This window comes from Talpa europaea (assembly GCF_964194135.1).
Source record: "Talpa europaea genome assembly, chromosome: 6".
Taxonomy (NCBI): domain Eukaryota; kingdom Metazoa; phylum Chordata; class Mammalia; order Eulipotyphla; family Talpidae; genus Talpa; species Talpa europaea.
This window is the reverse complement of record NC_140072.1, coordinates 100,351,398-100,374,146: the sequence shown is the minus strand read 5'-3', so window position 1 is coordinate 100,374,146 and position 22,749 is coordinate 100,351,398. Positions and strand designations below refer to the sequence as shown.

The following is a 22,749-nucleotide window of genomic DNA, read 5'->3' as shown; positions in this document are numbered from 1 at the left end:
AGCCTCACACTTAATCCATCAACAAATCCCATTGTTCTGTGTCCAAACCACATCTGGGACCTGACAACCCACAGCCTCCAGAGCTACCTTCTTGGGGCAGCCATTGCCTCTGTAGGTCTGGACCACAGAAACAGTTTTCTAACTGGCTTCCCTGGCTTCAAGACCTTCCATCATCTGATTAGATCAAGAAGATGTTGTATATATACCCAATACTATTCAGCAATCAAAAAAGATAAACTCATGCCATTTGCAGCAACTTGGATGGAGCTAGAAGGAATTATGATCAGTGAAATAAATCAGAAGGAAAAAGAAAAATATCAGATGGTTTCACTTATAGCAGGAATATAGGGGAACCAAATAAGACATCAGGGTAAAAAAATAGTAACAATACAAAACAAAAACAGACAATTATAAATCAGAGACATCCTGCAGGGAAGGAGGAGGGAGAGGGGTGAGAGGGAGGGAGGGAGGAGCACAGGGGACTGAGGTGATGGTGCACAGGTGCATTGGTGAAGGAAATTCTATAGGGACTACACCTGAGGGTGGGGGGGAAGCAAATATTGTTTAAAATGAACAATGATGTAAAAATAAATATTTTTTTAAATAACATTTAAGTAAAAAAAGACCTTCCATCATCTAATTCTTGTTTACATCTCCAACCTAGGCTCCAACTCATTTCCTTCATGTACTTGCCACAATGGGAAGTATCTTTTTCATTCATTTATTCAACAAATACTTATTAAGTACCTACTATGTAACTATCAGGGTCTAGTCCAGTACTGGGCTATAGCAATGAACAAAACAAATAATAATTTTTTAAAACCTTCCATTGTAGAGTTTACATTCTGGTATAGGTCAATAGGGCAAGGTATTTGTTTAGTGGCTATCTCTCCTACTAAAAGGCAGACTCCGTGGACACAGGGACTTTGGCTACCTTAATCACAGCTGTATCCCCAGTACTTAGCACTATGACCAACTATAATGCCCACTAAATGTTATTAAATAAATTAATGAAGGATATTCCCTCTGTTCTGAACAGATATATGATTATGCCAAACGCTTGACGTGTGGAAGTTGATTTGAAAAGAATCCATGAGAAGACCCTTCTCACACTGGGGCTTACCACACACAGGGAGATTCTGGGGTACAACTTCTCATCCACAGATCTCTATCTTAGTTTTGACAACAAATGGCCTGGTCAAGGACAGTCAACTTTTCCTAGTCCATCCCTCTGCCTTGCTTAAAGCCAGGCAGAAACTCCCATCCTGAGGTGTCTGGCTCCACAGTCTCAGTCATGATGCCCCCTTCTTTCCTCACCAACCCCAGAGATAAGAAGTCCCAGAGAGAGTGCCCTGCTCTGGTCCTAGCCATGTCTGGTATCTCCTTCAGTGTGTTCAACCAAAACCCACAATTCATAAAAAGATCTCCCATTTGAAATGAATTGATTAAATTCACCCACCTTTCCATCATCAAACCCCCACTACCACCCTACTAGGCATTTCACTTTGGAGAATAGGAAACATCCACCCAGACTCCAATGGATGAATGGCGATCCCTGATTCACAGAATGGGTTAAAGAAACTAACTTTAGAAATAATGCTTAGCACCTTCCTCTGCCAGAGCTTAAAACACTTCACAGGCAGCATCTAATTAATCTTCACCAAGTCCCCAAGAGGAGAGGGGGGAAAAGCTTTTATTATCCTCCTCTAGCAGCAGAGAAAACATGGAGAATCAGCATTTTTCTCCAGAGTGCATCTGGGCCCAAACTACAGGGCATCAACCTCCACAAGCCAAACACTGTTCATCAGACCACTCTCACCTACCTTGGGAAGCTACAGAAGAGGAAGGGACACGAAACAGAAATCTAAAGCTCCCTCCAGCTGTGGCAGGAGCTGTCAAAGTCCTCCCCTTTTGTAGCTCTGTGACTACGTTCTTGCTCTGTCCTTGGGAAATGCTGGCATGCTTTCTTTGAGATGTAACAAGCTTTCATACTGAAAGAGTCTTTTTCATCTCCCCAGGAAGTTGGGATACCTGGAGAATATGTTTTGAAATACATACAATGACATCCAATTACACAGCTCTGCTTCCGTGATGTCACTGCCTTTGTCAGATCCCACTCCAGTGCCTCTATGATCTGTTCACACCTTCTTCATTTTCACTGGGGAGTCGCTCTTTCTCTTGGGGCTTTCTCAGCAATTGACTGGCCCTCGGGAGAAATGACTGAGTGCAGGAGAAGGCAGAAGGGAGACAGACAGGTTATCCTAGCTTCCGAGGAAAGCTTGGCAGCTGGAAGGCAGTGAGGAAAGGTGCCCCAGAAGAGAAATTACATTGAGAAAGCAGGTCTCTGGAGACACCTGCTTCACTCGCTGTGTTCTCTCTCTACTTACTTCAACTTTCTCCTTGCCTGTCCCTCAGGGGATGTACTACAATCCCCTTGAGTCTGTCCTTCTAGTGTCCCATGTTCTTGATGTGACAGGTCAATATCTCATACCAGCCTGGTCACAAACGTTTGTAGCTTAATGTGATTGTTCAGCCAGGAACAATTTAATCTGGGTCTCTGGAAACACAATGCCCTCACCTGGAGACTCTTGATCTGAATTTCAGAATTTATAAATTCTCTAAAATTACAGGCAAAATTGTACATACAAGTGAATGCGAACATTGTTCTGGACAAAGGGGCTGCACTTCTCATCTAATTCTTACAAGTTCTCTTCCTTAACAGTGTTAAAATACATACCCAAAGGAGTGACTCCAAGGAGTAATTTTCAAACGTTCTGAACAAAAGACTGAGGGAAAAACAAGGGACAAGCAGTCCTTTGCTCTCCCTTAAATCTTTTCCCAGTGACTATACACTTCTGATGATCTATTGTAAGCAAGTACTTGGTAAGCTGCACAGTGCTACACAAATGTGAATTAGGATGACACTCCTGGTCTACATTTTGCCTGATAATGTATAATAAAAAAATATCCCCAGTGCTGCAAGATATTTCCACTTGAACCAATCTGTTTTCTGCTTTCTTCACTGTTGACCACATTTTACACTCACAAGTCACTCTTCACAAAGTTAATTTAAATGCATGAAATCTGGCATCCCCTTTTAGAAGCACTGGAAACATAAAACTCCCACAACAAGAACATCTGGCCTCACAGCAGCACAGATGTATGTGCCACACATTTAATGGGATTTTTTCCCAGTGCTCTGCACCCAGTGGGCGCTCAAATATTTTGTCAGTGTCAGTGATGACATTATGAGAGGGTACATTTTTCCTAATGGTATTCCACTTGGTTGCAAATTTCAAAATTTCTAATAGGACCCAATAAGATAAATTTAACAGTAATCATTTAAATAAAAATTCTATTCAACTAATTAAAATTATTTTACACAAGATCTTAAAACTTTATAGACACAGAAAATTCAATTCACCATATCTTACTTTCCAGAGTGAAAAACAAAATATAATAAAAATCAAACTGCAAAAATATCAGACTGTGAAATGCTGAATTAGTCCTGCTTCTTACCTCAGCAGTAACTCTATTTTAGGATGACTTTCAGCAGACTTCTCATTTGTCCCTTCATTCATTCATTCAGTCAAGAAACATTTGACTATATCAGGCATGGTCCTAGACTTTTGACTGCAGCAGTAAACAAAACACACAGATTCCAGCCCTTACAGAACTTATATCCAAATTGGAGTCAGAAAATAAATAAAAAATAATAAATGAATTCGATATCATGTGCTCTTTAAAATAAAAGAAGTGCTCTTGAAAAAGTAAAGCTAGATATGGAGAACTAGGAGTATGTGAAGGGTTTGGATGTGGATTTCAGCTGAGAAGGTGACAGTGAGCAAAACATGAAGTTGGTAAGGCAATGAGCCACACAAGTATCTGGAAGAAGAGTGACCCTAGTACAAAAGCTCAGAGAGAAGCATGCTGCTGCCTTCCAGAAACAGTAAGGATTCCAGCAGGACTGCAGCAGAAAAAGTGAGACATGGGGATAGGGGTTGCTGTCAGAAAGTGTGAAGTGGGTAGGAGAGGGCCTAACCTGTAGGGCCATAACAGGCCATAACAACAACATTTTTTTGAACTTTCATATTTGTGTTTATTTTTCATTTAACTTTAAAACACTACTGTAGTTGAATATTAAAAAAAATTGCAAGTAGTGAGCATATTGATAATAGTCCTTCACTCATTTACTACTGCATATAAAATGCCAGCAGTGAGGGGGGCCAGCAGTCATGGCCCCATGAAGAGGTCTGAACACCCTAGGAAGATGTTCACTGTCCCCAGAAGCTTCTCCATTGTAATGGCATCACCTTTCCTGGTTTGGATCAAAATCCACCAGTTCTACCTGGTCCGTTTCATCAGTCTCTTCTAATTCCTTCCTCTCAGGTAAGAGTTTTTTCAGCAAAGAGAGTTTATCAAGAGAAAGAAAGTTACTCTCAGGAAAGTTTAGTTTAAAAGCGCTGATTAGGCATTAGGCAACCCTTTTCATATGGTCTACAACAAATTGGCATGCCCTCGTTTAGCACTTGGTATCCCCATCCTTGACATTGTGACCTTGATGAGAGGTGATTACTATGGTTCAGTTGTCAAGAATAGATACTGGCTTTTAAATGCCACACAATGCTTCAACCAGTTGTATATGCATCCACATGAAAAGGTCTTGCCTAATAAAAACAGCATCATCCTTCTGATCTAACACAATGATAATATGTCCTGGCTTCAGTCCTGGTTCTTGGTCCCCCTTACCGTGGAACGTTATCTTCTGGCCATTCTTTAAAACCTTTAAGAACTTCTAGAATGTTCTCTCGAACTATCTTCCCTCCAAGCAGCTTTTACATCTATCTTTAGAAATGAACCATTCCCCCTGGCCTTGGCATTCCAAGCGCACAGACTGAATTTTCTGAACCATTCCAGATCCTATCTGATGAATTCTTATTTGCATTCTGTGCCTGGGCAATTGGCACAGCACTCTACTGCTCTTTTCTTACCACCTCAGCCTTCATATTTGTCACAAATCCCATTCTTTTGCAGAGCTAGCTTTTTTGTTGCACCACTATATGTCCTTTAAGGTTACTGAAAGTTGATGCACAAACAACATTTTTACTTCTCCTTTCTCTCTGCATGCTTCCTCCTTCTCCAAAAAACATATCAAAGATGTCCATGGGAAACCAAAACCAACACCTGCACCACCTTTTTTAATGGCTTGTTCTCCTTCTTTGTCATATAAATCCCTCTTCTTTGTATCAGAGAGCACTTCATAAGCTTGAGAAATCTGTTTAAACTCACCTTAATTTGGATTCTTATCAGGGTGATGCATCAAGGTCTGTTTCCTGTAAGCCTTTTTCAGTTCTTCCTGGGTGACATTGGGTTTGACTCCCAAAACATAGTAAGTGATTTCTTTCACCATTTTTAAAGTCAGTGAGTGGGCTGAGGCCAGAAGGAGCACATTTCTATGTCTCTGCCTCTCACCAAACATTCAGTAAAGTTCCATAATAATGACTTTTGCTCTACTTTATGTGAGATGGAAGCCACTGACAGGTTGGAGTGGAGAAGAGGCAGGATCTTACTTTTATTCTAAAAGCATTCCATTCTGGTTGGGGTGTGAAGATCAGATTATAAAGGAATTTGGGGGAGGGGGCAGGGAATTAAGAATACAAACAGCTGTGAAGTAACAAAAAATAAATAAATTAGAAGTTACTATGTGAAAAAAAAAAGGAATAGAAAAAGGAAGCACAATTTAGGATGCCTTTAGAGCTGCACAGACAGAGAGTGGTGACTGAATAGGGAGCTAGATGTGGAGATAGTGAGAAGTGGCCAGATTCTGCAGATATTTTATGTGTAGACTCTATGGGATATACTGCTAGATTAGATACAGGATACAAAAGAAAAAGAATAATGACTCAGGTATGGGGCCTAAGAATGTATTGTCAAATAAAACCAGTTACTCAGTTTTCTCAACAATGAGTTGGGGGGGAGGGGTTGGTGCAGAGATTGACTTGGCTTTATAATGGCACATAGGACCATCCAATGGCCAAGCAACAACAGCCAGGATGTCCTTCCTTGCTCAGTACCCTATCCCAGAGAAGGCACCAGAACTGCTTTCTCTGTTCCTCTTCCTTGCTGTCCTGCTTATAAACCCATAGCAAGAATGCCCTAGACTTAAAGACTGTCATGTATATCCAGATTTAGTATTTCTTTTTTTTCATGGTATCATTTGTCCTCATCTTCCTTCTTCAAGCTTCCATAGTGTTCAAGGTTCTGATCTTGTAGGAGTTATACCAAATGTACTGTTCATAGTTTTAGAAATGCTGATGCAATTTCCCTTCAACTTTCAATTCTATAAACAGAATGGGTTAAACTCAAGTTTCATGGATTAAGGAAATTTCATAAATTTTTCGGAACAAAACTGGCTTAGTAGGTAGTATATCAGTTACAATCCAACCTAGTCCAGTTCATATTTGCTCTTTTTACAGAAGGCACCTCATTAAATCACTGTCTAGTCCGTAACTGGCTTTATTGGGACATAAATTCATTTCACTAAACCAATAAATGTTAATTCTTCACCCCGGAGATTCTAGTTGGTCTGGTTTTATCCTGCTCAAGCTCCTGAGGCTGCCATCAATTACTCATGTTTGGGTTTATATGTCATTATGGAATCACTTTAGCTAGAACTAACGGGAAGTGAAAGGACAATAAAGCTAAGCCTCATTCCAAAGAGAATATACAGAAGAGGGCATTCACCTGAACCCCATTATTCTTTTCTATAAATTAAAATATCCTGGCATTCTGCAGTAGCAATCCATTACATTTAGATTCTGTTCAAAAGCTGGGGCAGGCGAGCGGAGGGTACTAATGAAGGCAGCTGAGGGTCCAGAGAGGCAGGCAGCCTGGAATCTGAAAGTTTAGACTTAAGACCTGCTTCACAGTGACAAAGCGTGCGACTTTCAGCAGGTCTCTAATGTCACAGAAACTCAGTCTCCTCATCTGCAAATCAAGAACAACAACACTAGTTTGGCAAACTGAGGAAGAAGCTCATGAGATGGCTGGGGAGTGGCGGTGGAAGAGAAGGAGCATGTAGTTCAGAGACACCTACTCGTCGATTCTCCATTATGAACCAGGTTGCTGGGGCAAACTGCTTGCCCCAGCAGCCTTTCATTGTGGTCTTGAACGAGTGATTTAACCTCTCTGAACTTCAATTTTACCATTTGAAAAATGGAGCTGATCATATCTATCCTCCATTTTACCCTCACAAGGTACACAGATACAGATCATCTCTGCAAAGTTTTAGCATCTGACCAGAAATGGGGTCAATTCTAGAAGAATATAATACCAGTGAAGCAGGGTTCCCATTTTTAAAAACAAAGGCATTATCTCTCCAACCAAATGTTCTTTCGTATGATGGAAGGTTTCTCTTTAAAGCCGTCAGCTCTTTTTTTCCCTCACATAGAAAATGGCTTCCGCTCTCAGAACCATATATAACTTCAGAAGCAAAGGGGAGGAAAGAGCAGAGTTGGCAAAAAGTAGAGGTGAATTGAATGCCTGTACATCCCATTCAGGATAAACTGCCCTTGGTGTAAAACAGTCAGTAACATTTTACAAGGAAAAGTGTGGATAAATGACTTCAGTCCCAGGACAGTGCTCCTGATGGCTTTTTATAAACCATGCACGCTGCCCGGGTGCGTCTGTGCCTGTGCTCCCTCCCCGCTCCAGAGAGGAAGCAGGGCTTCAAGCCAGCCATGCCAACAGTGCCAGCAGGCTCTGCCCAGACCTCGCTCCATCTGCAGGTCAGAGAGCCTCATGTTAGCACCAGCTCCTTCCCAGGGCTGGAGCAAGTCCTACAGCCAGACTTAGACCTGGAAAGATGGAGAGCCTCACTGCTAGGCCCATGCTGGGCACTGAGCAAAGGAGGAGCCACAGGATGAAATGGAAGATGCATGGGCTCTGGAGTCACGCTGAGTTCTGTCCTTTACAATCAGTGTGACCTTGAACCATTTTGTACTTCTATAAAATGGAGATTTATAAAACCTACCATATAGGTTGTTGGAAGGATAAAGGACTGTGAACATTTTCAATGCCCTTAGGGCAGAAGTGAAATTCAGTATATTATTATCTTCCCCCCTACTTACTGGAGTTAACTCATTTAGTCTTCACCAGGATACTGCCAAGTAATGAGGAATCTGTAAATAAGGAAACTGAGGCTTGAAGTGACCTGCTGAATAGCCACCTTTCTGTCTCCAACTCTATACTCATTGAATCACATAAAGTAGTTAAAAAAAATAGACATAAAATATTAAATGAGTTTCAGGTATACAACATAATGATTTAATATTTTTACAGATTACCAAATGATCACTACAATAAGTCTAGTGATCATCTGTCACCATAAATAATCATAATTTTTTATGACGAAAATTTCTATGATCTCTTTTAACAGCCTTCTAAAATACAATATAGTATTATCAACTATAATGACCAGGATGCACATAACAGCCCCTTGACTTATTTATAACTGGAAGTTAGTACATTTTAACCTGTTTCACCTATTTCACCTGCCCCTGGTCCTATTGCCTCTGGCCACCACCATTATGTTCTCTATGTCTATGAGTTAGAAGCAGAATAGGTTGTTGTTTAGTTTTTAATACTCCACATGTAAGTGGAATATAATATTTGTCTTTCTTTTTCTAACTTATTTCACTGAGCATAATCCCCGAAAGTTCCATCCATGTTGTCACAAATGGTAAGAATTTCTCTTCTTTAATAGCTGAATAATATTCTACTATATATTTATACAAAATTTTCTTCATCTACTCACCAACTGATGGACACGGAGGTTGCTTCCATATCTTGATTATTGTGTAAGTAATACTGCAATGAATGTGGAGAACCATATATTTGCTAACTAGTATTGATATTTTCACTTTCTTCAGATAAACACCTGTGTGGAACCGCTAGATCATATGGTAGCTCTATTTTCAACTATTTGAGAAACCTCCCACTGTTTCCCATGGTGGCTGCACCAATTTAAATTTCCTTCTTTCCATATCCTCACCAGAATTTATTATTTCTTATCTCTTTGATAACAGTCATTTAAACAGGTGTGAGGTGGTATCTCATTGTGGTTTTGATTTGCATTTCCCTGATTAGTGAAGTTGACCAACTTTTCATGTAACTGTTGGCCATCTGTATATCCTTGGAAAATAAGCCTATTTCAACCTTTGTTTTATTCTGTTTGTTTTTGCTACTGAGTTATATGAGTTTTGTGTGTATTTTGGAATATTAACTCCTTGCCAAATAGATGATTTGCAAATAGTTTCTCCCATTCAATAAGTTGTTTTTTTTCCTTTTGTTGGTGATTCCCTCTGCTGTGCAGAAGCCTCTTTATCTAATAAAGAAACTGAGACTTACAAAAGTGAATGTGTTAAATGCCTTTCCCAACTTTCTCAGATCCAGGTCAGGGTTACCTGTTTCCAGTTGAATGCTCTTTGCATTAGCCCATAATCTCAGAGATCTTCATTTCACATATAAAGAACGTGAAGCCCCAAAAAAGACAGTGACTTACTCATGGCCATACTTTAAATTTTAAAAACAGACCATGAGCTATTTCAGTATATTTTCAGTATATCTATATATTCAGTATATTTTTCAGAATTTCAGAATACTCTAATGCATCTTGGTGCTCTAAGAGCTCTCAGCCTATAATTTACAGCTGATTCATTGAGAGTCTTCTATGTATCAGACACAGTTCCTGCTCTCATGGAATTAAGAGTCAAGTGGGAGAAGTCCATAGGTAAGAACACTTAAGTGGCAAGTGCTACCAAAAGAACAGGAAGGAACACCTGGGAAGGACACAAGCTCTAAGATAAAGGATAAGCAAGAGCTGGTCAAACAAAATGAAGGCAGTGTCTGGGAAGCAGAAGCAAGGTGTTGACAGTGAGATATTTAGAGAATATAACCTATTAAGAGAATTGAGCATAAGGGGGATACAAAGAAAAACTATGCTACAAAGGTAAGCCAGCTAATTAAGACCTTGCAAATTGCTTAAAGAGTTTGAACTCCATGCTGTGAAAAGCAATTGTTGCTTGTTATACAATGAACTACTGGGCATGCTGCTAAGAGCATAAGATCAGTATTGACATCTTAGTCTGGTAGAATATACTTTTGGTTTCCCATCAGCACAAATTCCCAAGATTAACAAGTAGAAGGAAAGGAGTACAACTATACATAATGTATCTTGATTTCAGTAAGTCATTTCAATAATCCTTCTTGATTTCCCTGTAAACAAGATGGCGAATCACCCTAGTCCTATTATGTGAATGAACAGCAGACTGCACATTTTAATTGAAGGCATTGATTACAGGACTGGTGTTATACTTAAGAGAAGTCTTTAGCAGCATGCCACAAAACCCTCTGCATGATCCCTATCTGATGAGCATAATTCAAGACTTTGAGGAGGAAATGGAAGACTGTTTATCAAAAGTGAAGATGATGCCACAATAAAAGGAATATATGGCATCAGAAAAAAATTCTAGAAACAGCAGTCATTTACATAAACTTAATGTAGCAAGGATAAATATAAAATCCTGATTTAGATTCAAGCACTTGTGACAATATGAGAAATAACTTGATAGCGGTTATTGTGGAAAAAAAGTATTTTCATTAATACTACATGATAAGATTGTTAAACAATAAAAACGGACAAACGTAATTCCTTATTGGAAGTGGAAAAGTACTGGAAGTAGAAAAACTGAACAAATGAATATATTTCAAGGTTAGTGAGGTCTGAGGTGTGGTGGTCCAAGTATGAGTCACGAACAGAATTTGTTTGAATCACTGAGTCACCCCTGCCCACCTCCACAGCGATGTCTCACATACACTCCCATAAACAGTGTCCTTTGAAACCTTGCCTCCTGTTCCTAATGATGGTGTAACTTCTGAGAATATGCAATACAGGAGGTTGCTGGGAAGTCTCCTGCATTTCCACATTTTACCCCATTAATCTGGTTGACAAAGCAGCTTGGGCTACTGTCCTCAAAATCTTAGAGAAAACTATAGGTCCAACCCTTTCTAATTCCTAACATCCTTCCACAAAGCTCTTTCCTAAGAGTCCATTATCCTGACAAGCTGAAGCTTATCAACATATTTTTATATTAGGTATGTTTCTTCCTGTGGCCCCTTGATCCCACATGTAACTAAACCAAATGTGTCTGCTAGTCCAGGCTTCCAGACATGCTGGACTGGTCTGATGCTCCATCTCAGGGATTTGCCCAACATATATGACTTCTCCACAGTACGACTCTGCCAAGATACATAGAGGTCATATGTTTTAATAAATGGCTGAGGGACTAGAGTCTGTGTCTTGAAAAAGGATTAGTGCAACTATAGTATTTGTCTTTAAACATCTGAGTGGTCATCCTATGGGGGAAAAGTAAGAAGCATTTTTTTTTTTTTTTGGCATTCCAACACAAATGACTAGGTCTAAATGTGTAAGATGCAATGAAACATATTTTGGTTCTGGTAAGGCAGAGTTTCCTCAGCATCAAAGCCATTCATAAATGAAATAAGCTGCCTAGAAAAGTAATGGCTTCTCAGGCACTGAAGTTGTTCCCAGCATATTCTCGAAGGTCACAGGGTAGAAGTGTTGCAGAAAATATTCTTGCTTTGGTGGGAAATTAAACCAGATGTTGGACTCTTTCCAGATCTACAGTTGTGTAAGCTGCTGGATCTTTGTTTAGACGCTGGGGTGCTCTGTGGCTGCCTTGTAAGTGCATGAGTCCCTGAATAGCAAAGTCAGAGAAGAAAATGCAGGAAACTTGAGTTGTTATCTAGCCTACCCCCTGATTTTATTACATGAAATGGATGAGACTCTGAAACATTATTTCCCTAGATAAACTATTCTAGTTTATATCCCTTATTAGAAAGATTTCCATTTTCTCCCTCCTAAATCTCTAGACCTAACTTTTAAACCCATTCCTTTTGGCTTGATGCTCATTGAATATGAAGAACAATCACTCATGTCTCTCATTATACCAATTCATACAACTAAAGCTGTATTGCGTAAGGTTTCTCTCCTTTAAGCTCAGAAATTCCAGTTCATTTCCTACTCTTCTTAAGACTTTGTTCTAATGATCACTTCCCCAAGTTGCTCAGAACTTATAATGACTCCCTGTTTTCTATAACAGTACTTCCCAAAATGTGTTCCATGGAACATTAGTTAATTGGGGTTTTTGCAAGCGCTCTATGATCAAATAAATTTGGAACATTCCAGTCTCAGGAGTTAATCAGACTCGTCACAGGTCTCAATATGCATTATAAGTCTACTAAACTGTGATACAGTATGCAGCATCTCCCAAATTTATGTCTCTCTTGAGCTATCTGAAGAGCTTCCTATTGCGCAGAGTTCTGTGTGGGAAGTGCGTCTCTCTAAAAAATGATGTCTAAAACCTATCCACCCCACATTGCTCTCCATCTTAAAGCCATCTCCTAGCCACATAAGCAAGTGTCCCTTCCCTTCCTTACAGGAAATCTCCCCATTCAGACTTACCTCACAGTCCCACCTTCCCCATACCACTTCAGCTAGCCCTCTCCTCAAATCTAAGGCAGATCCCCCCAAACCTACATTCCAGCTTGAGCTAAAATGGTGTAATTGAATGATTATGAGAGATGAAGGTGTCCGAAATCTCAATCAAGACCACCCTTCAAGAGAAAGATGAGACAGCCAAGAATTGAAAGGTTGGCTTGCCAAGTCTCAGAGCAAAACAGAGGAAGAACTAGAACTGAAACTCCCTGTTGTGTGCTCTTTAGGCTATACCAATGGGCTAAATACAGGAAAAGGTATGTTCTTTCAATTTGCTCCAAGCTTCCCAAACAGAGTCTGTTGAAAGTCTGTGTTTTTTCAAAGTTCACAAGATACCCTGACACTCTATTAAGTTTGGGAACCACAACATTCACATAGCACCATCACATAGCACCAAAAGCAGGATCCTAGGTGTCATCATCGAACCTGGTCGCTGCTCCCAATGCACTGATTAGTCCAGGGAATTAATTCATCTGAATCTCTGTTCCACATTGGAATAGAAGAGTCCATTGGATCAGTTAACCTCTGAAATCCATTTTAGCCATCTGATTCTGTCATTTCTAAGTGCTACCTTACTTCTGCCTAGCATTTACCCAAATATCCTGGCTGGCACTATTCTCTCCTGCTCCTGAACATTTGCATAATTTTTATTAAGAATGAAATTATTATACATATAAAATATTCCATCTTATAACAATATTTCTGGAGTGTCTCTAATGTAGCAGGTGCTTAACAAATATTGCTAATGCTTACAACAATCTTAAAGATATTAATATCCTGTTTTAATATAAAGAAACTAGGTATCTACAATGTGAATTAAAATTTTCAAGGTTATACCATTTTTCAGCTATGGAACTGGATTTCTAAGCCAGCTCTGCCCAATTTCAGATGCTGTGCTCTGTCCACAATGCCCTGCTGCTTGTAATGTGAACCATGTTTCCTCATTAAAGGTATAAACTCTCCTCATCATGTAGCCTCTACAACACCAGCACCTAGATGAGCATCAAGTAGGCACTCAATAAACATTTGCTGGCGTGATTCACAGATTGACTCTCTCCTTCTACCTGGAGCACAGACCACATCCTTTCCACGTTGTAAAAAAAAAAAAAGAAAAAGTGCTAAGCTCAGAGCCCATCTGCAAGTTTTCTGTTAGCTCAGAGTGGAAAATTACATCTGTGTCGACCGCACCTGTAGACTGAAGCTTAATTAATAAGCTTATCTTGGATAGAATGAGTCAAAGATACAGTACCTCATGCAAAAGACACCAGGGAACATGTTGACTTGCAGGGGGCATGTTTCATTTTCTTGTTTTATACTATTAAAACCATGTTAATGAAAATGTATTATTAGTAGTAATAATAATAAAGATGAAAATCCTCCTTCTCCTGATCTCTTACAAATGTTGTTTTTCATTTTGAATCCTAAATCCTCCAGGGAGAACAGGGAGGGAGTGTCACAAATCCAGATAATGATCTTGGGTATTACACTGTTCATTTGGAGTTCTGATTTAGCTAAGCTGACAGATGTTGGAGAAAAACATGTCTAGCCTGAAAACTCTCTGGTGGCCGCCCAGCTGTGGCTGCAAAGAGGAGAGAGGTTTATCCATCAGAGCTTCACATTCATTTAAATTCAGGATTTGACATGCAGAATAGCCCTGTTCTAAAGGTAGAAGTTGAAGCAAAGTGATATTAGAACTGACTCTTCAGTCTGATGCTTTGGGGACCAACAGACGTCTAACCACCCAGTTCATTCAAAGTCCTTGAAATAACTGTGGTGGTTGTGCCTGGCTGTCTTGACAAAACTGCCTGCCTTATTATCCAGTTACCATTACACACACACACACAAAAAGCACTTTTGTATGAGCCACCATCACTTGAACTGCCTTTGTTTTCTCCCCAGAGCAGTTTAGAAGAGGGGAATATTTAATTCACCTTTAAATGATACCGATTTCCCTAATGACAGTTTGAACTCATGTGTTTTCCACAATAAATAGGAGAAGGCACCCTGGGGAAAAACCCAGTCCAGAGAGAGAGACACATCAGCCTAAAGGGTGACCTTTAATGTCCTTGGGCCTTAAGTTTTTCCACCTGAGAAAAAATTTTAACGATATTTTGATCTCAAAAGAGAAAATCTGCTAATTAAATATAAGGCAAAAGAACAGCTCCTTCCCACCAACAATCAAAGGATGTCAGGGGTGGGCCTCACTGCTTCAGAGAGCAGGGGCTGATGGTGACTTTGCAAGAGGTATCTCTCTGGGCTCTAAACCCCAAATAAACAAATGAGCCTGCATTTCCAAGTGTTGTAGCATAAATTCATGACACCTAAATAGGCAGTGTTTTCTGAGAAGCACAAGTCTTCCTGTAATGCAGAATAAATGGCTTTGAGCACTGGATGCTAATTTTCACCACACTGAAGGTTGCAGGAAGGTACTTATAAGCACAGGTAAACTAATGTATAGGAAAAAAAGATATCAATAGCTAATTTGTCACTGTAAATGAGACCTAAACACAGGTCTCTTAGAAATATAAGGGTTCTAAACAATCTTTTAGAAATACTAGTCTCCTCACACTGAAATGCTCTCCCCAAATAAATAAAACTCCTTCACAAACAGGGTTTAAAAGGAGAATTTTAATGAAAGAAGAATAAGTTAGAAGTCAATGATGCCACCGGGAAAGAAGGACTGGAAAAAAGATCCCAGAACCCCAACCCTCACAACTGGGTCATTACCAAGCTCTTGAGGATACACTTTTGAACTGCTATTTTCTTCTCAGACTCGGGGCCCTAGCTGTGTTCTGAACTATTTTAAGTCAGTCATCCCATTTAGATGACATTAGCAAACTCATTGTACCAGCATCAGCTCTGCTATCATCTCATCAAAATTCACCTGTGTGTTGATACAAAATAGGAGAACATAGGTATTACTCCAGGGTCAATTGTCCATGAGAGTGCCTAGAATTTGCATTTTTTTATAACGACTTTTTAAAAAGGCTTCAAAGTCATCAGAAGAAGGTATCTACTCTACAATGGCCCCACAGGATGCTTACAAGGAAAGGGAGAGAGAGCACAATTGCTCCTTCCCTCTAGCTTTATGAACTGGGACACAAAGATTCCTAAGCAGAGAACTCATGTATCTTGCTCTAGGTCAACGATTCCTCAAGGTCAGCTCATTCCTTCCCTCCTTTATTCAACAAACATTTGTGGAGCATTTTCTCTGTGTCATGTTCTAGAAATAAATGGATGATGAGATCTCTGTCCCTCCCCCAGAGGGGTAACCAGGCTAGTGGGAGGAACAGAGAGATCATCACTTGGAGGCAGTGAAGCTACAACTGAGAAGTATACAAGAGATACTGCAGTACAGGGAAGAGAGCACATATTTATGTGGAGGGGTACAGAATCCAGAGTAGGACCTAAATGTTTAACAAAATGCCCTAGTTGTCCATCTCCTATACCAGCAGTTCTCAGCCCTAGCTGAGTATTGGAATCACCTGGGGAGCTTTTCCAAATACTAGTGTCCAGGTCTTCCTGGCACTAGTTCATTAAATCAGGGTCTCTGATCTAAGGACCTGTTAAGGATGGGATGTGTGTGTCCCCCTAAAATTCATGTTAAAATACTAACCCCAAATGTGATAGTAGTAGGAGGTGGGGCCTTTGGGAGGTAACTAGGTCAAAAGGGTGAGGAATTCATGAAGGGAATTAGTGCCCTTTTGAGAAGAAACAGGATAGCACTTCTCTTCTTCCCTCCCAAAACCTCTCTCTCTGCCACATGAGAAGACAACTAGAAGACACCCATCTGAAAACCAGGGAGTGGGCCTTTATATTCCTGTTATAGCAACCCAAGCTATGACAGGAAAAAAAACATTCATCTTTTTTGAACAATTCTCAGGAAATGAGACTGTCGTAGATTGATGGAGAACCACCATATAAGACTAGGCCAAGACTACCTCCACAAAAGCCCTTAGCTACTAATGCAGTTTTAAAGATTGGTACTGGAGAGGATTATTTTCAGTGAGATAAGTCAGGAGGAGAAAGAGGAATACCAGATTATTTCATTCATATGTGGAATATAGAGAAATAAAACAAAAGAACTGCAGAATTGAGACTATATTGGGGGGTATGTGGGGGTGGGAATAAAGGAGGCAGGGTGCCCAATGGACTATGTGCCTTGGTGGAGGGCATGGTGTAGTGACATACATCTGAGGAAGTGTGAGCCTATTCTCCTAAATCAACATATATATAGTGTTGTAAACCAATGTTACCTCAATAATAAATAATAATAAAATAATAATGCAGTATTATTTATCTTTTTATGTACCTACCAACTGACCTTCTAGGTCATCTGCCCCTTCAGGATAGGAACCAGGACTTCTAACTCTTCCACACATCTATCAATTCCCAAGAGACCAAGTACACCATAGTTACAAAAAAATACTCAAGGACCACATCCATTTCAATGAAGAAGATAACAAAATGAGGCTTGAACTTATCCATAAATGTCTTATGTTCACAACTCAAAAACTGAAGTTGTGCCAATACCACAATGAAATATAACAGGTAGTTTTAGTTCAGCTGGATCAGAAAGATGTGTATGATTAAATCCAAAGACAATGATTGACTTGATGACCAGCCACCATCTGCTAATGAGTTTTTCCTCGGGAAAAGTGGAAAATAAAAATGTTGCCCAAGATGGCACAGTGCCATTATCAGAGGGCAAAAGATCTCAATTCCAGTGAAATGGAATTTTTTTTTTTTAAGCAAGTTGACAGCATCCAGCTCTCAGCTGGCAATCAATGGGTATAGAAGGAAATGAATTTAGGCTTTTGTTGGATTAACTGCTGGCCTTGTAAAACGGAAGCCACTAGAAAGCTGTGCCAACTTTAGGGTCCACTAAATCACTCAGAAGTTTCCACTGGAAAAGTCTCTCTGACAATGGTTGTCTGGAGCAGCAGGACAAATTGGGGGCTGCTGGCTGAAGCCTATCTGATGAGATGCTGTTCAGTCAGGTGCCCACGCCAGCTCACTTCTCCTATGCCCAAGACATAGTGGAACTTTTCTGACTGAACTAAATCCTCCAAGCCTCATTAAATCACGCTTTAGTACCACATTGTTCGGCCATCACCGCTCCCAGTGTTGTATGTCAAACCTGTCCCTTCACCGTCTCGGATAATAAAATGTTTTATGGTTTTGCTGGATGATTGCTCCGAGTCCCTTTTATTTTCAAAATGGCACATAATAAATACCCCTGTGGAGGAAAGACTGATTTGATGGAAAACACTGCACTGGGTAGAGCCAAAAGTAATCAGGCTCACCCAGAAAAGACAGCACAGCTGTGGGGGTTCTGAAGCTCTGTCATTTGCAAATGTTTCCTCATCCATTCATGAAAAGCACAACTAGCAGGATATGGCTCTATAGCCCCAAATAAGTGGCCTGTGACAGTCACTCCAGCTGATTTGGTCCCCCAACTGGTCCAAGCATGCTGCAATGACCAACCCTCAAGTCAACCAAAGACACCTTGCAGAAAGACCCAATGGACACCTACGTGCCCTGCTAAAGGGGAAATGCCAGCTCACAGTCACATTAGGAAGATCAGGGAGCACCAATACATCTATATCTTCCCTTCCCTGAAGACTAATCCTGTGAATCTCATTTTATTGTCTAATAACTGCCATTTCCTCCCAATAAGTCCAACTTAGCTTATAAAGCAGGTGCCTGTTATCAATCAATAACACATATAGCGTTCCGGTTCAAGTTCAATCTGATATTTTGATATTTCAATTTTAACTTTTTTTTAGTTCACTTAAAAAAATGACACTTTGATGCACTTTAAAAAATTAGCATTTTGCCTCAGTGTTGGGTTCTGAAATGGATGTGATATATGTTCCATTTCAGCTCTGAAGCTTTTTTTAAGTGACTATATACAGGTTCTTTATCTGGGATATCATCACAATTATGAATCACATCTTCAATAACATGATCACTGCTAGTAAATTTTGCTCATAATTAGGCAAAAGTTAACACAGCTCCCTGAATTAAAGTTTACAAATGGATGTCTCTAGTTGTCTAGGTGTTTAAATAATTTTTGAGTATTATTATTATTTAGAACTGTGAAACCACCTTTAAGATTACTTAGAAACAGATGGTTATCTAAAGAGCTGTCTGCTTTGCTTCCTAATATAAATGCAAACGTCAAACATCTTTGAAGGGTGAACAGATGCATTTATTCATGGTCACTAATGGCCATCTTTAATCAATGACACCATCTTTAAAAGGAAACAAATGAGTCCAGTTTGTCTTATAAGTAGAAGGTAATTCATTAACAAGGTTCCTCTTCCCAGCCAGGACATAAGCCAGTTACTGGTAAAATGTACTTTCTTTGCCAAGGTTCTATCAGTCAAATGAAAGCAAGAATTTCTTTGTCTGAAGTCTCATCTTCAATATGAAAACCTTCTTAAGAGTGAAAGAGGCTTTTCTCTAGTAAAACCAGCCAGTGGCAGCACAATGGGTAGTGGTGGGTGCACGACTACTTGAGCTGCTGACTTTGACTGCAGATTACTGCAACGAAGAAGCCAGCTCACTAGTAGTCAGCCCCAGGTCCCACATGCTGTTGGCTACACAGGGTGATGTATATACACCAAGCAACCATCACCTCAGTGAAGAGGTAAACATACCTCTTCAGGAAGTTTTCAAGGCTCTTTCAGGAAATTAAAAAAAAAAATCCTCTAGATGTTGTTGTATAATAAAAGGCAAGAGAGAAGCCCATATATCCCAAGACACTGGAAGCCTTGCAAGTCTCCCTAGTGTTACAACTATCTCCCCCAGTGTTGAGAGGAGGGGATGGTCACGTTACTCAAAGATAAATGTCCCAATTTTTTTCATTGCACACTCAAGTCATAAACATTTCCGGGTATGCACTCCTAATAATTTTACATTTATTAATTTATAAATCAAACCAAAATCATTTGCAATTATGTTAACATACATGCATTTTAAAAGTTACTCATGAAATAGACATTTTATCAGGATGAGTAAAACCAAAGTAAAGGAATCCTGTTTCTGATGACAAAGCAGCTATCTCAATCAATCTTTCCTGGGCAAAACAACTAAACATGGTAGATTTGTATTTTTAAATATATGTAAATGTGAAGGTGAACTGGCAAGAAAATAGCAAATTTTTAGAGGCCAAAAACTAACTGAAAGATGTAACCAAAGGAAGTAAATAGAGCATGGAGGCAGCTTCCACCTGACAGTATTTGCTTAATCTGGCAAATATAAGCTTCAGCTTTCACAGCCTTGCAAATTGAAGGGCACAGGAGAGAAGTACTAGGACCTCTCAAAATGTGGAGAGCCTGATGTCACACTCTGCTGGATAAAGCTAGGACCCCAAAGGGGTATACTCTACATGTAGGGATATAATAGAAGTAAGCTCACCCCTTCTCTTAGGAGCTGGCAGAGTAATTTTCATGTTTTAAACCATGGTAAGAAGTAGAGAAAGGTCCCTTCAAAATTTGTAAGGAGCAGCTGACCCTCACACAGTTTTTCAGACCAAGTTCACCACACCTTAAGACAAGACCAAACAAAGGATTCTCCGGAAGAACTCATCCTCAATTCAGGCCTCAAAGAATTTCAACTGTTAAATAAATAGGATTCTAAGGCATAAGGAAAAAATCACAAATGCATAAGGAAACAAAGCAGTCTGAGCAAGAGTCTACAGAAACAATTATTGACAGAATCAGTCATGGAAAAACTGGAATTCCTGAAATAATAAAACACAGGCTACAAAATAAGAAGATCTAAAATATATAAAGAAGGATTAAAAATATGTGTGTGTAAGAAAGGAAACTAAGTTACCAAACTTACTTGAATTGGGAGGAATGGGTGTAGAACTTTTAGAGATGAAAATTGCGTTTGAAACTAAAACTCTGGGGACAGCTATACCAGCTTATCACATAGCTAATAAAATAATTAATAATGAAGAAATGTTTGGGAATTACCTGAAACTCAAGGCAGAGAGAAAAATACATCAGCAACATTAAGGGTCAGAGAAGAAAGAGCGACAGGTCTGTCATGTGTCTAATCAGAGTTGCAGAAGACAAGAGTAAATTAGAAGGATGAATGAGCAGACATTAATAAAGACAAAACAGTTAAGAATTTTCCAGAGTCGATGAAAGACATCAGCCTGAGATGAAAGATATTAAGGAATGCCAAGTAGTAGGGTAAATTAAAAATATGAAAATCCATGCGTAGACATATCATCATGAAACTGAAGAACAATGAAAAAAAGAGAGATAAGAAAATTGATATGTAGCCTACAAAGGAACAACCATTAAACCAACAACATGACTTCTCGACAGTATTCAGAAGACAACAGGATGACACGGAAATGCACTTTTAAAAGAAATGACAAGAAATCTAGAATTGTATATCAGCAAAATATCTTTCAAGATAAAGGTGATATTGGGCCTCCCTGGTGGCGCAAGGGGTTAAGACGCAACCTATGAGGCTATCCGCAGCCACTGCAGCACGAGTTCGATCCCCTGGCCAGGGAGCCACACACATGGCATAGCAGACCTCTCCTGACTTGCCCGCTGCTCCCCTCAGCAGTTGTACTTCACTTGATCCACTTGTTCTGTTCCCCACTCTGCCTTGGGTGAATCCTCTCACTCCCCCCACCACACCTCTGGCCTGTACCCCAGTTCTTGTATGTATAAATAAATCTCTAAAAAAAAAAGATAAATGTGATATTTTCAGTCAAAAAAGAATTTCCACAACACACACTCACAAAAATAAATCCTGAGGGCTATATTTCTATTAGGGATGGAGGGGCATTATCTTGGAGGAAATATTTAGATGGAGGAAAAAATAGCAAATATGAGGTTAACTCTGAACACATGCAATATAAAATAAATGTGCTGCCTGAAGAGCAAAGAGAGAGAGAGCCTGGGTACCTCATATCTTAGAAAACTTCAGTCTTTGCTCACCTCTTTGGACTATTTTTCTCCAAAGTAATGTGAGGAAGGGAGGGGGAGCTTAGGGTTTAATTTATATACAGTATGATACACACAGACATCTTAAATGTTCATTGCGACGATCTGACAATTATATGCAATCATATAACCACCACCCAAACCAGATGCAGAGTATTTCCATCACCTCAGAAAGTTTCCTCACATCCTGTCTCAATCAATTCCCCTTCCCAAAGGCAACCACTATTTCTATTTCTGATGTCTATAACCCTAAGTAAGTATTACCTATTCCCTAAATTCATATAAACAGAATTACAAAATTTATTGTTTTGTGTTCTGATTCTTTGCTCAATGTAATGTTTTCAAATTCATCCATGCTGTGTATCAGTAGCATGTCCTTTTCAATGCTACTGTATAGTAGGTCACATTATATGTATATAGGATAGTGACACATTATATGAATATAAAAACACAAGCTTATATCTTCACATGCTGAAGGACATTTGGGTGATTTCCAGTTTGGAATTATCATAAGTAGGTTTCTACAAAGATTCTTATGTAAGATTTTGGGGGGCACACATTTTCTCTTGGGTGAGTATATACAAATGGAATTCCTCAGGTCATATGGTAAGTGTGAGTTTATGAATATATTATTTCCAGTTTTTTTAAGTGATTGTCTTTTTTTTTTTTTATAGAGGCATGTTTTATTTATTTGTTTGTTTGTTTGTTTGTTTATACATGCACTGGGTACAGTCAGAAGCGCGGGAGGGTGAGAGAATTCACCAGAGCCAGAGCAGGGAGCAGAGCAGGCAGAAGGACCGAAGTACACTGCTGAGGGGAGCAGCGGGCGGCAGGAGAGGTCTGCGCGCCATGTGGGATCCTCCTCCGGTGGCCGGGGAGCAGCCGGGGATCGAACCGGCACCACAGAGGCTGCGGGCAGCTTCGCAACCCAGCGCTCAACCGCTGCGCCACCGGGGAGGCCCTAAGTGATTGTCTTATTACACTGCTACAGCAATGTAACAGGTGCCCTAAAACTTCATGTTGTCATCTTTTTTAAAAAAATTTTAGCCATTCTAGACATCAGTTTTAATTTTCACTTCCCTAATGATAATGATACGAAGAACATTTTGTGTGCTTATTAGCTACTATACCTTCTTTTCTGAAATATTTGTTCATGTATTTTGCCCATTTTTATTGGGCTGTTTCTCTTTA

At 39.7% G+C, this 22,749-nt stretch overlaps 1 pseudogene across 1 annotated transcript; it reads right to left on the bottom strand.

Moving 5' to 3' along the window:
* Positions 1-4,186: 4,186 nt before the first annotated feature.
* LOC311171858 (dnaJ homolog subfamily A member 1-like) lies at positions 4,187-5,410 on the bottom strand (annotated as a pseudogene). Its single transcript has one exon. The product of its transcript is annotated as a dnaJ homolog subfamily A member 1-like (transcript).
* Between the last annotated feature and the right edge of the window lie 17,339 nt (positions 5,411-22,749).